The sequence below is a fragment of the Bombina bombina genome, chromosome 8 (assembly GCF_027579735.1).
Source record: "Bombina bombina isolate aBomBom1 chromosome 8, aBomBom1.pri, whole genome shotgun sequence".
NCBI lineage: Eukaryota > Metazoa > Chordata > Amphibia > Anura > Bombinatoridae > Bombina > Bombina bombina.
Genome location: NC_069506.1, coordinates 295,286,803 through 295,301,455, shown reverse-complemented (window position 1 = coordinate 295,301,455; position 14,653 = coordinate 295,286,803). Strand labels below are relative to the sequence as shown.

At 40.1% G+C, this 14,653-nt stretch overlaps 1 protein-coding gene across 6 annotated transcripts in view; it reads right to left on the bottom strand.

The window, feature by feature from the left end:
• Window positions 1–14,653, bottom strand: part of CASZ1 (castor zinc finger 1) — a 569,556-nt gene that overhangs the window by 461,488 nt on the left and 93,415 nt on the right. For all 6 annotated transcript variants that reach the window (XM_053691479.1, XM_053691482.1, XM_053691481.1 and 3 more), the window contains exon 2: window positions 255–351. The gene's annotated coding sequence lies outside the window, so the exon portion shown is untranslated. The remainder of the gene's footprint in view (window positions 1–254; window positions 352–14,653) is intronic.

Sequence of the window (14,653 nt, the reverse complement as noted above, 5' to 3'; positions counted from 1 at the left end):
TAAAAAGAAAATTGGAAAGTTGTTTAAAATGACATGCCCTATCTAAATCATGAAAGTTTATTTTGGACTTGACTGTCCCTTTAAGTTTAATTTAGAATTTACTGTCCCTTTAACATAAACTGAACCTATGACACTAACACAGCTGTGTCTATCTGTATGCATTTGTAACTTTTAATCAGTGTCACATAGACAGTTTTGTATAAACAGTAATAACTGGACACTTGTGATCTGAACTACAGTTCTTTTAATCTTACCTTGTTAATCAAATCCACAGGAAGACCGGTCCATCCCACCTTGTTGTGATTCTTTTTTTTTTACTCCGTTTCTTTAAGGGTTTTCATTCATGGAATTCTGCACAGAAGGATAAAACAGATTCTGGTCATATATCTATTAGTGCCTGTATGTAGCAAGTCAATCTGCTTTTTTCTGTTGCCACACGTCAATCTAAAGTCAGTATACATTGTGACGCTGCAATAACACCTACTGCCATGGTATATACATATTTACTGGGAACATAGACCGCAGTGTAAAGGGTAAAGGCACTTTTCAGTGCCATTTTTTTTTCTAACACCCCAGACCCGCCAACTTTAGCCCCAAAATACTGCCTAGTGCAGTTTTAAAAAATAAATTTAAAGGGACAGTCTACACCAGACAATCCCTTTATTACTAATTCCCCAGTTTTGCATAACCAACACAGTTATATTAATATATGTTTTACCTCTGTGTTTATCTTTTATCTAAGACTCTGCAGACTGTCCCCTTATTTCAGCGCTTTTGACAGACATGCAGTTTAGCCAATCAGTACAGAGTCCTAAATAACTCCAATGGAGTGAGCACAATGGTATCTATATGACACACATGAACTAGTACTGTCTAACTGTGAAAAACTTTCAAAATGCTCTGAGAGGCGTTTTTTAACGGTTTAGAAATCAGTTTGAGCCTACCTAGGTTTAGCTTTTCAAAATTACCACCAATGGAACAAAGCAAATTTGATGATAAAAGTAAATTGGAAAGTTGTTTAAAATTTCATGCCCTATCTGAAACATGAAAGTTTAATTTTGACTAGACTGTCCCTTTAAAAAATAAAAAAATAAAAAAAAATTTGTTTTTTAAAAAGGGATTTCCCATGTTAATTTGGGGGCAATTTGTCTTTGTGTGTGTATGTGTCTGCGTTCCTTTGCGTGCGTATGTGTCTAAGTGTGTGTATATATGTATGTGTGTGTATCTGACTGTGTGTGTGTCTGTGTATATTTGTGTGTGTCTGTGTATGTCTATGTGTATAAGTGTGTGTGTGTATGTGACTGTATGTGTCTGTGTTTATGCGTATGTGACTGTGTATGTGTGCGTGCGTATGTGACTGCGTATGTGTCTGTATGTGTGAGTGTATATGTATGTGTATCTGACTGTGTGTGTGTCTCTTTGTATGTCTGTGTGTGTATGTGTGTGTACTTATGTGACTGTGTGTGTGTCTGTGTAAGTGACTATGTGTGTCTATGTATATGTGTGTGTATCTGTGTATGTGTGCGTGCGTATGTGACTGTGTGTGTATATGTGAGGGTGTATGTGACTGTGTGTGTGTCTGTGCATATGTGTGTGTATCTGACTGTATGTGTTTGTGTATATGTGTGTATCTGTGTATGTCTGTGTGTATGTGTGCGTACATATGTGACTTTGTGTGTCTGTGTATATGTGTGTGTATCTGTGTATGTGTGCGTGCGTATGTGACTGTGTGTGTGTGTGCATGCATATGTGACTGTGTGTGTGTATATGTGAGGGTGTATGTGACTGTGTGTGTCTGTGTATATGTGTGTGTATCTGACTGTATGTGTCTGTGTATATGTGTGTACCTGTGTATGTCTGTGTGTGTATGTGTGTGTGCGTATGTGACTGTGTGTGTGCCTGTGAACATTTATTTTGGAAATGCCATAAAAAAAATTCACTTTAATTTCTGGGCAGCAAAATTTTGAGTGCCTAGGGCAGCACAAAACCTAAATACACCAGTGGGTGTATAGTAAAAATAAAGATGCACAGATCTTTTAAAATCTACCGTTTATCTTGTTGAAAATCTTTACTTTTGCAGCCTCTCAGCCCTTGTTCGCACCAGCACATATACTCGTATATCTCCCTAGATGTGAACCCTTCACATAACTCCTGGCATAAAATCTTGCTCAGTAAATACAAGTCGTATGTTTTACAACACGCTAAACTTGCTGCATGAGAAAGGATTTTACGCGTTATGTAAACGCATCACTTCACTGTTACATTAATAAATGAATAGGAGGCATTGACTTCAATGTTTATTGTTTTTTATTTTTTCATTCATGCAAACTGTGACAATGCGCAATAAGAAAGTACGAGGAGGTTTCCTTTGTGTACATCAATAGTTGGCACTTATGACGCTGTTGTAGCAAACTGGATGCAGCTATCTCCTTACGTAGTATTTAGCAAACACTACAGAAAACAAACAGGATCGTGCGACTAGTGCTTCTGATTGGATGAGTGGCGGACGCACAGTGGGTCCAGAGTGGCACTTCTACTGTGTGTTTAACCCCATTGCAGGTGTTAAATATACAGTAAAGCAGGGTCGATAGTCATAAACTGACACGCTCTAACGGATTACAATTATAACGGATTAGAGCATGTCATTTTTTCACTATTATGGCCCTTTAATAAAGTGCTCTACAGTATTGAGCATAGGAATGTAGTCTTTAACCTGTGACATTTACATGCATACAACTGTATACACTGCACCCCATCATCATGAGTACACCATGTGCATATCCATACAGCCTGAATACACCACGTGCATATCCGTACAGCCTGAATACACCATAGGCTTATCCGTACAGCCTGAATACACCACGTGCATATCCGTACAGCCTGAATACACCACGTGCATATCCGCACAGCCTGAATACACCACGTGCATATCCGTACAGCCTGAATACACCACGTGCATATCCGCACAGCCTGAATACACCACGTGCATATCCGCACAGCTTGAATACACCACGTGCATATCCGTACAGCCTGAATACACCACGTGCATATCCGCAGCATGAATACACCACGTACATATCCGAACAGCCTGAATACACCACGTGCATATCCGAACAGCATGAATACACCACGTGCATTTCCGTACAGCATGAATACACCATGTGCATATCCGTATAGCCTGAATAAACCACGTGCATTTCCGTACAGCATGAATACACCACGTGCATTTCCGTACAGCATGAATACACCACGTGCATTTCCGTACAGCATGAATACACCACGTGCATTTCCGTACAGCATGAATAAACCACGTGCATTTCCGTACATCATGAATAAACCACGTGCATTTCCGTACAGCATGAATACACCACGTGCATTTCCGTACAGCATGAATACACGATCTGCATAGCCACACAGCTGAGAAGAACTGGCTGTTGAACATTTTACACTTCACTGTCAGGCTGAAATGTCTATTTTTAAAGTATGTTTTCATGTCATTTACTTCTGATAGTTGTATTTTTTTCATTTACCCCAGAGAGTAAAATGGCCTGTTCTAATAGACTTTAGCGCGTATTCTTTGTATTACAACATCCTGTTACAGTCCGAATAACTTAAACAGAAGCTAAAAAGAACTGTTTCCCTTGCACTGCACTCCTAGCTTTAGTCCCTGAATAACAGAGTGACAGCCCACAAGACCCGGCTGGGTGAACTATAAATGTATCCTGCCCTATCCTACTAATACCATTTACTGATAAAAAAAAAAACACCAGAAAGGGCAGAAGCCCTGGAAAAACTGCTAATTGTTACAAAACAAAAGGTGCTATTTAGATCCAGTTCTGATAGGGAACTTGCCAAACATGTAGCCAAATAAGTGCGAATGCCCCGACCGACAGGCCTTGTGTCATTATAAGCAAATATTGTGGCGTTTCCATGACAATCCCTGTTTTGAATATCCTCCATCCTCACATTTTGAAAAAGCCTTTCCTGTTTGCGTTTGAATGATTACATTTTACTATGTTTAATATTCTGAGTGAAAAATTCCTGAAAAATGCAAAATCTCTAAAAGGAGCCTATAAGTATTATATTAGGTGGTGTAGTGGTCACAGCAGCAGTAAACCCTATAAAACAGGTACATAGCAGTTACCCCAGGTTTATGTTACCCTGTTCACATCATGAGAGTGTCACACTTCTTTTATTGAAGGGATATGGAACTCATGGACAGCGCTGCGGAATATGTTGGCGCTTCATAAATAAAGTATAATAATAATAAATAATTATTACATTTTTACACATATACAGTTGTTATGCAATAGACAGTCAGTGTCAATACAAGTGGAACACTGCAAAAGAAATGTCACTCCATCCGTTCTGTATAAAATATATTATACTAACCTGTGCCGTAACTGACAGTCAGCCAATCACAGCACAGAAGAAAACTTAGAGATGGAACCACACTGTGCAGACATATTCTCTGTACATGGTGACATTATAACTATATGTTCTCTGTGACTATGGGACCAGTAGTCAGATCATGTGAACCACTGGATAACTGTGCGTTTAACCCCCGCAAAGGAGTCCAACTCAGAATATGCAAACATTGCAGATCCACAGCAAAATAAAGCAGGTCAGCCAATTAAAAAATACTGTTGCAAGACTCTCCAATCACCATCTGTGTACTGCTATGATGCTGCAACGCTAGTAGTTGTTGGGGGCATTATATATACTGTAATAAAGTTGTTGGGGGCATGCTACAGACTGTAATAAAGATGTTGCGGCATTCTATAGACTGTAATAAAGATGTTGGGGGCATGCTCTATACTGTAATAAAGTTGTTGGGGCATGCTATATACTGTAATAAAATTGATGGGGCATGCTATATACTGTAATAAATATATTGGGGCATGCTATATACTGTAATAAAGTTGTTGGGGGCATGCTATATGCTGTAATAAAGTTGCTGGGGCATGCTATATACTGTAATAGAGATGTTGGAGGAATGCTATATACTGTAATAGAGATGTTGGGGGCATGCTCGATACTGTAATAAAGTTGTTGGGGCATGCTGTATACTGTACTAAAGTTGTTGGGTGCATGCTAAATACTGTAATAAAGTTGCTGGGGCATGCTATATACTGTAATAAAGATGTTGGGGGAACGCTATATACTGTAATAAAGTTGTTGTGGCATGTTATATACTGTAATAAAGATGTTGGGGCATGCTATATACTGTAATAAAGTTGCTGGGGCATGCTATATACTGTAATAAAGATGTTGGGGGAACGCTATATACTGTAATAAAGATGTTGGTGCATGTTATAGACTGTAATAAAGATGTTGGGGCAAGCTATATACTGTAATAAAGATGTTGGGGGCATGCTATATACTGTAATAAAGTTGTTGAGGCATGCTATATACCGTAATAAAGTTGTTGGGGGCATGTTATATACTGTAATAAAGATGTTGGGGCATGCTATATACTGTAATAAAGTTGTTGGGGGCATGCTATATACTGTAATAAATATGTTGGGGCATGCTATATACTGTAATAAATATGTTGGGGGCATGTAATATAAATAATACACCATACTGCCCAGACCTGGAGCGTCTGTAAAATACTTTTTTCTACAATAACACTGGAACAAACTGGTCACACAGAATAAATTAGGCTCAATGCAAGGACTGTTTCTTCTACACTTGACTTAGAAGCAAACACATAAATGAATAGATCCCCAAATATAATTATTTTATTTTAGATACATTTTCCATAAATGATAATAGTCTGTCATGACCAGGCCTTCCCTTTAACCCCTTCTCTGCCAGTAGGGGTTTAGAAAATTGTATGAAATAATTTATGTTAAAAAAACTAAAGTCTTAAAGGGACAGTCTAGTCCAAAATAAACTTTCATGATTCAGATAGGGCATATCATTTTAAACAATTTTCCAATATACTTTTATCACCAATTTTGCTTTGTTCTCTTGGTATTCTTAGTTGAAAACTAAACCTAGGAGGTTCATATGCTAATTTCTAAGGCTTGAAGGCCGCCTCTTCTCTCAGGGCATTTTGACAGTTTTTCACCACTAGAGGGTGTTAGTTCACGTGTTTCATATAGATAACACTGTGCTCACGCACGTGGAGTTCCAGTGAGCCAGCTCTGACTGGCTAAAATGGATATCAAACGACAATCCAAAAGGAGGAACAGCACCAAAATGATAATGCTTATAAAGTTATTTTATTGGGACATCAAATAAACACACCACGACGTTTCGGTCCTAATAGACCTTAATCATGTGACATAAAACATGGCCTAACACCACACCTATATACCCATTGGGGGAGGAGACTTATACCTGTTACAGGTGTAAATCTAGTATATGTTAACTAATCAGATATAAACATAAAATGGATATCAGTCAAAAGAACTGAAATAAGGGGTCAGTTTGCAGAGGCTTAGATACAAGGTAATCACAGAGGTAAAAAGTGTATAAATATAACTGTGTTGGTTGTGCAAAACTAGGGAATGGGTAATAAAGGGATTATCTATCTTTTTAAACAATAACAATTCTGGTGTAGACTGTCCCTTTAATGGTGATTTTCTTTTGAACTCCATTTGATACGTTTTTCCCCCATCATCAGCATTTCTGTTAAACGAACGAATAAAGAGGAACATAATGTTCATTTGACTAATTCCTAAGCTAACATTTCCAGCCTAAAAACTGTATTTGTTTTTCTTGTTTCATATGATAAAATAAATCAAATAATAGTTGTCGATTACTCGCAGACACCCTTAGTAACTAACCAGGAGTGCACACGTGTAAGAAATAGAAATGTTTTTGGTACATTTCATGAAACAAAAACAAAACAAACTTTAATCTTCCAACTCACCTGGAATTTACAGATATACTTAAACAGAACTGTGAGCTGAAGTCATTTACATTTATTTTTCTACTTTTTTAATACAAAGTCTGGCAGAAACTCACTTTTATTTGCTTTGGCACATCGTTAAGAAGACAGTGACTGCAAACTATACAAACAAGGTAACAAAGACCAGGAAAAAAAACAACAAGAAACAGATAAAATAGTCCTTTCTGCACAAAGCGCTGCAGTTCTACGTTTTCTTGCGCAAGGCAGGACTGGGACATAGATCTAAACTTCAGTTATTTCCCTTTATTTACTATAAACAGAGATTAGCACAAAATGAAGGCACTTTTTTTTATTATTCAGACACTCGTGTCATTCTGGGACACCTGCACTGAGCAGATGCTGCCCCTCAGATGTTATCAAACAAAAAGAAAAAAGCAGAACAACCTGGAAGTGAGAAATATGATAAAACAAAAACAAATGTGTATAATTAAATAAAAATAAAAAAACAAAGGAAAAAGGCAGAACTGTGCAGTAAATTTAAAGTGAGGCAACTCCCTTCTGAACAACCTAAGCTAGTTTTTGAAGACAGAAGAAGCAATAGGGCACTCGCTGGCGGGAGTTCTGTGATTCTTACACACAGTGCTGGGATACTTTGGGGGTACCATTGGACTCAGGGAGTGACACACAGTAGAACTGACTGTCAAATGATCCCAGATTGCTCCAGGACTGCTGCCTGACATCATAAGGTTATTTACAGTTTCCCATTCTCCCAGGGAGCTTAAAAGGAGGTGTAACACCTTGAGATTGTTATATAAAATGTAAAAAACTAAACTGCAGTATACTTTTACAAAGTGTCCCCTTTCCTGTAATTAGGGACAGTGTACTGAAGATGTGTTGTTTCCTATGACTTGTTATACCAGCAACAGCAGAGTATATATGAAGGAGAAACTGCTCATTTAGCTGTGTTTTGTTAGCTGAAACCAAATGGGCTGAGCTTGCAGGGAGAGTAGACATGTTTATCTTCTTTTCTCTATATATGCACAATGCCCCCCTTTATCTTATCTCTGTCTAATTACTCAAAGCAAGTGCAATTGAAAATGAACATTATAGTACAAATATCTCTCCACTTCCCACTGGAAGTGTAAATCACTCTGCAGCATCTTATTTACATTTTTTTAAAGGGACAGTCTAGTGAAATTAAACTATCATGATTCAGATAGGGCATGCAATTTTAAAAAAACTTTCCAATTTACTTTTATCATCAAATTTGCTTTGTTCTCACACTTAGACAGTGCTAGCTCATGTGTGTCACAAGATCTAAGAAAAGGGGGCACTATGCAGAGGCGTAGATACAAGGTAATCACAGAGGTAAAAAGTATATTAATGTAAAACTGGGGAATGGGTAATAAAGGGATTATCTATTTTTTTTAAAACAAACTGAAGTAGACTGTCCCTTTAATATATCGAATACTCAAGTATTGACATTTTTCAGTATAGGTGGGGTACAAAAGGCAAAAGTAGCTATTTCAAATCACACAATAAAGATGAAGTAACTATTTGTAAGCAATTTAATCCAATCAAACATATACTATAGATCACTGGGAACACATTAAAGGGGAAAACATTTTACAGCACACTTAATTCCTGATAGCCAAGGAAGTGCAGACTTAACACTGCTATATTCTACACTGTCATTGGCTGCAAACTCTAGAGAGCTGTCCCTAAATGTCCTCAGCAGAGAAGAAAGCCTCAGTTACAACAGGACGGTGCTTATTAGTTAAAGTAAACAAACACTTTGCATTTTTTAATATTTAAACAAAATATTGACATCAATATATATTATTACCAGGCTAATGTTGGCATCAGACCTGCCCAGCGGGCCCCAGTTTCATACCCAAAAGACCTGCCTGCCCAGTTCTGTTATCAGCTGGTAACAAAGTATAAGTATAGCTGTAACTGCATCCCTTTAATTTCAGAGGAAATAGATTATAATTGTTTTCCATAATAATTTTTTTTTATTCCTGTTTTTCATCTCTGATACCTGTCTAGGTAGCGAGTTGCTGGCTGTCCTCTAGCTGTGTTTACGCACGCCTACCTCCTTGTCACCTGCAAGCTGATTATACGGTCTGTTGTCAGAAGGAAGACGGTTCCTGTTGGCTTTTGGCTTCTTGAAGTTTCATCTTTAATTGTTAAGTCTGGCTAATCTTTGATGTTTGCTGCTTTTAGTTTTGTTGACCGCACAGATGTTAGAGCACAATGCGTGCTAGTATATTAAATGTAAGGTAGCAGTCACTCTCACTCAGACGTCTATTAACCAGTTCTTTTTGTCCTCTAGTGAGAATCCCCTGCGCCACTCGCAACGCAAGTCGTAGCCACACATGAAAATTCCGGGGAAGATACTCGTCTGGAAGAGCAGTTTTCCCCCAGGTTCAGCCTAAATGACAAACTCATAGTTCCTCATCCCTACTTAAGAAAAAATATGTAATTTATAGCCTTTTTATAATTTAAGCATGTAAAGGCAATCTCAAAAAATTAAAGAGAAAAGATTTTTCTTTCATGATTCAGATAGAGCATACTTTTGTAAACACCTTTTAAATGTACTTTTATTATCAATTTTGCTTTATTCTCTTGGCAATACACTACTGGGAGCTAGCTGAACACATCAGTAAGCCAACCACAAGAGGTATATATGTGAAGCCACCAATCAGAAGCAAGTTTCCAGCTCCTGAGCCTACATAGGTAAGCTTCTCAAAAAGGATACAAAGTGAACAAAGCTACTTTGATAAAATAAGTAAATTGGAAAATTGTTTCAAATTGTATGCTCTTTCATTAAAGAAAAATTTGGGGTTTCCTGTCCCTTTAAGAAAACTGATTTGCAGAATCTTTGGGTTTTTTAATTCCTTGCAAGAGGCCAAATCAAAATGAGAGGAGAATATTTGTATTTAAAGGGACACTGAACCCAATTTTTTTCTTTCATGATTCAGATAGAGCAACAATTTTAAGCAACTTTCTAATTTACTCCTATTATCAAATTTTCTTTGCTCTCTTGCTATCTTTATTTGAAAAAGAAGACATCTAAGCATTTTTCTTGGTTCAGAACTCTGGACAGCACTTTTTTATTGGTGGATGAATTTATCCACCAATCAGTAAGGACAACTCAGGTTGTTCACCAAAAATGGGCCGGCATCTAAACTTACATTCTTGCAATTCAAATAAAGATACCAAGAGAATAAAGAAAATTTGATAATAGGAGTAAATTAGAAAGTTGCTTAAAATGTCATGCTCTATGTGAATCACGAAAGAAAAAAATTTGGGTTCAGTATCCCTTTAAGAGTTTATAAAGAAAACATATTTACATAAAGGGCATTTACACTGTAATATGTTTGTATTGTGTAGAAAATAATACAGCACGGTTCTCTTGGTCAAAGCCCTGCAAAGTGGCCCTAATGTCTACATCTCGACTCATGTGCCTCTCTCCATCTTCAACACACGGAGAACTCTTTTTTCTTAGCTGTGCCGGCACATTCTTGTTTCTATGGAAATTCAGAACCTGGCCACAAGGAGGAGGCAAATACGCCCCAGCCAAAGGTTTAAATACCTCCCCCACTTCCCTCATCCCCCAGTCATTCTGCCGAGGGAACAAGGAACAGTAGGAGAAATATCAGGGTGAAAAAGGTGCCAGAAGAAGAAACTAAATCACAGTCGCCACATCGATAAAAGCGGGCGGGAAGCAGTGGACTCTTCCCGTCAGAAAAAAAGAAAATGATCAGGTAAGTATAGTTTAAGTTTTTCGTCTTAAACGGGAAGAGTCCACAGCTGCATTCATTACTTTTGGGGAAATAATACCCAAGCTATATATATATATATATATATATATACACTGAATGCAAACAATGGGCGGGTACAGAAGACGGCTTCGAAGGGCACCACAGCCTGAATTTACCCATAAAAAAATGAAAAAATAACTGCCCATCATTTAAACAACCGGCATGCCGTGCTGAAAACCACTAAAAATTCTTAGAGATTCCACTGAGCACAATGCCTAAGAATAGCCAAGTCCTACAAGGATCCCAAATCGCACTAATGTATCCGAAGGAAAGGCACCTCCACCTACCCCTGAAGGGAAAGAACGGAGTACGTAAAAGGAGATCCAAAGAACCAACGGCCCAAGACAAGCGAAACAAAAGTGGTTTCAGGACAACTACCCACGGAAAAGAACTCTCTAAGAAGTCCCTCTCCCAATAGACACTCCCACCTAAGAGAGAGCGATCGCAAGGAAGAACAAATCCAACCTCAGATCCTCTGACACAGCACCATATAACTAATGGTGCTCCAAGGAAGCCACAAACTCCCCACTGGACCCTAGTCTAGCAGACACAATCGCTAAAACTAGCAATATATAGGTAGGAAACCCATATCAGGACCGAAGGAAAACCCAGAGCCCCCCAACAGGATGGAAAACTAACTGTCTCAGGAAAAAAGAGCTCACTGTGAAACACAAAACACAACTGACAGAACTTGCGAGTTCCAGCTCCAGGGCAGCAAGCTGACCCTAAGTCCTCAAGGGCCCCCATCCCACAGAGAGTGCCCCCAGAGACATCCAACACCAGCAGCAATGCAATGCAACCAGTGGAGAAAGGAACACCAGTGGAGCAAACAGATCTCTGACCTCAAATCCAAGGAACGGACTCAACCCAAAAAGGGGCTGGTAACACCCGACTCAAGAAGAGTGGTAGTCCTAATAGGAACTAACCCATTGACCAATTACTAGTAACTGCCCCGATATAAGACTTGCGAGCACACATATCAAGTGCAAATAGATGCCGCTGGATTCAAACTGCAAACCTTCCGCTTGCTAGACAGCAAAAGCTAAATATCCAGCTCAGCTGGCTCTACTTGCTCAAATTCCTCTAAGAAGGAACACTCCCAAAAGGGGAGATAGGGCACAGAGTAGTACCAGAACCAGCACCCCTGACATCCCACACGCATCCCACACGCAAGGAGGGAAGAAAAGAATCCTCGAACGAGAAGATAAGGACCCACAGGGCCCCCATGGAATCTGTATGCTTCCAAATCCTCCCCAAAAGGACAAGAGCCAAGGGGACCACTTCCCCAGCCGTAGGCAAGGTGAAGAGACAAAAGAGAATAGTAAAACACTACCATTGAGTAATAACCCAATGGTCAGTACTACCAGCTCAGTTGAGACAAACAACCTTGAGTCCACCTTATTGCAAAAGTTGCCCCTGAAGACAACCACAGATCCACCTGAAAGGCAGCAAACTAACCTACAGGCCGATACCAAATCTCCCATGAGAGATAAAACCAATCCTTCTAAGGGAAAAGCAGACGTTCTAAACCCTAAAGCTTGAAAATGAACCTCCCAGGACCGAGTGCAGCGATCCGGACCCCAAAAACTCATACAAGAGACATGGCCCTAGGCCAGACCCCCCGAAACCCAGGACAGGTTACATGTCCTGAGAAACCACCAAGTTGCCTCATACGGAGAAGGGCATTCTAGGTAGAGCATTCCACACCCCGTGGCCTTGAACATTGGACGCTCGCAAGAGTCTCAGACCAATATCATAGAAGACATCTAGACAGGCCCCAGAGATCGCAATTTGCACCCATAGGTGGAGCAGAACTCTGGGAGCAAGGACCCTGGGGTTTACCAGAGACAGGTCTTCATAAAATGAAGACATACTACAGTAGTGGGATTCAACACGCCACCTTAACCATGTGGGCAACTAGGCGACCCGCTAGGCTACACCGGTGAGCGTAATACACCCCTTAGATGGAAACTCACAGATCCTCACAAGATCAGCCTCCCAGAAAACCCTGTACTAGGTTAACATAGACAACCCCATAAATCCCGCTGAGAAGCGGACCAGAGGTGGTTGCCAAGGAAAAAAGGGGGGGAACCCAACCCCTGCGTTCAACATATGAGAGCTTGTGAGAAACTGAAAAAAAAGGGGAAGACGGACATACCCGAACTCCCGGACTCAGATGACCAGACCATTTAAGAAGTAAGAACCAGTTCCCGCAACCTCAAGGAGTACCTGTGACTAGGTCAGAAGAAAAACAGACACTCGGAAAATACCAAGATTGAAAATCGTTATCCAAACTGGTACCCCAACTGTCTCGTGGTCATTCAGACCACCAAACCCCTTGGGAATGGAGAACCTCAGTACCGAGGCCAAAAAACCTCCAGGACCCACGAGGAGTCGTAGAGATAAGGGACGGCAAAGGACCTATACAATCCCTGACACTCCGTTCATGGAGGACGAGGAGCAAGTTGACGTTTAAGAAAACGAAACACCTCCTCAATTAAAGGGTAAATAAACAACAAATAAACACTCCAACAAGTGAACGACAACACCCGACAGGATAACAGGCACCCTGGCACCACGTGGGTGACATGAACCCTAAGGAACAGCAACTAGCACCTGACCAGTACCTGCCTGGTACAAGGAACACCTGAACTGTCCAAGGTCCAAGAAAAATCGAAGCCTCAAAGGGATCGAAAACATAAACTATAATCAAAACTTAGTTCTGATATATAAAACGTGCAGCTTCCAAAGAATTGCGCACACGACCACAAAATTGCCAGTATCAGTTCCAGAGAAGAAATGACTCGGGGAAGAGAGTACTCTAGAACGTCAATCGGAACATAACTGATGGGCATGGAAAACCCTGGCCATTTCATATTCTTCGCAAAACGTATACTCCAAATCTGAGATATCCGTCTCCAAAAAAATCAGAATCCTCCATAACTTGGAGATTGCAATTATGGACAAACACTAACCGCACCACCACCACCACCACCTGACAACTAACAAACAGATTCTCTCCGTCGCCACTCGATCAAGGTGCGGAAATGGAATACAACGTGTCCACACTCGGTCACAAGGTGCAACGTGTAAGCCAAAAAGTGTGCCAGTCCCTCGGACCGCACAAACTGATGAAATAAGGCCGTTATGTCCGAATAGCCATGAGCCCAAATATCACAACACAATAGTAGACAAAATCACATAGCAAACATGATTAAAGCCCCCCTTCCCCCGCTCAATAACCCCCCTCAGGAGATATTAACCCTTGATTCCATAAGATAAAGGAGTCCCACTGGGAACCTGAATTATTTCGTTTAACATTACATTCACATATCAAAATTGAAATGAAAAAATCTTACTGGAATCTACGCCGTGGAACAGGAACACGGCCCTTCAAGTTTGACAGATATTAGCCTCGCTTCTGACATGGACTTGAGTGAATAAAGGCAGGCAGAGAAACTGAAACTCGTCAACGCTGATTGCCCAGGAGCTGTTAATATGAGTCGGGATGGTTTCGCAGAAAGACTCTCCCTGCATCTCCGGACTCTAACTTTCACCCATGCTCTCACTGAGAGGCTGACAGGAATACTTAAAACTCCAGTCCCATTTCGAAGAGTACTACCCTCCATGAGAGACTATCTTCAATCGTCTGACACTTCTCTGCCAACCTCCTGAGACGAAAGGCAAAGAATGACTGGGGGATGAGGGAAGTGGGGGAGGTATTTAAGCCTTTGGCTGGGGTGTCTTTGCCTCCTCCTGGTGGCCAGGTTCTGAATTCACAAAAATAATGAATGCAGCTGTGGACTCTTCCCGTTTAAGAAGAAAACAGGCAATGCAAGTGGTGTGAAATCATTTAAAGGGACAGTATAGTCATTTTCAATTCCAAAACGAACTCATAAATACATTAAACACTTATATTTTTTCCATGAGCATCTGGGTTTTTTTTTGTTCTGAACATTTATTT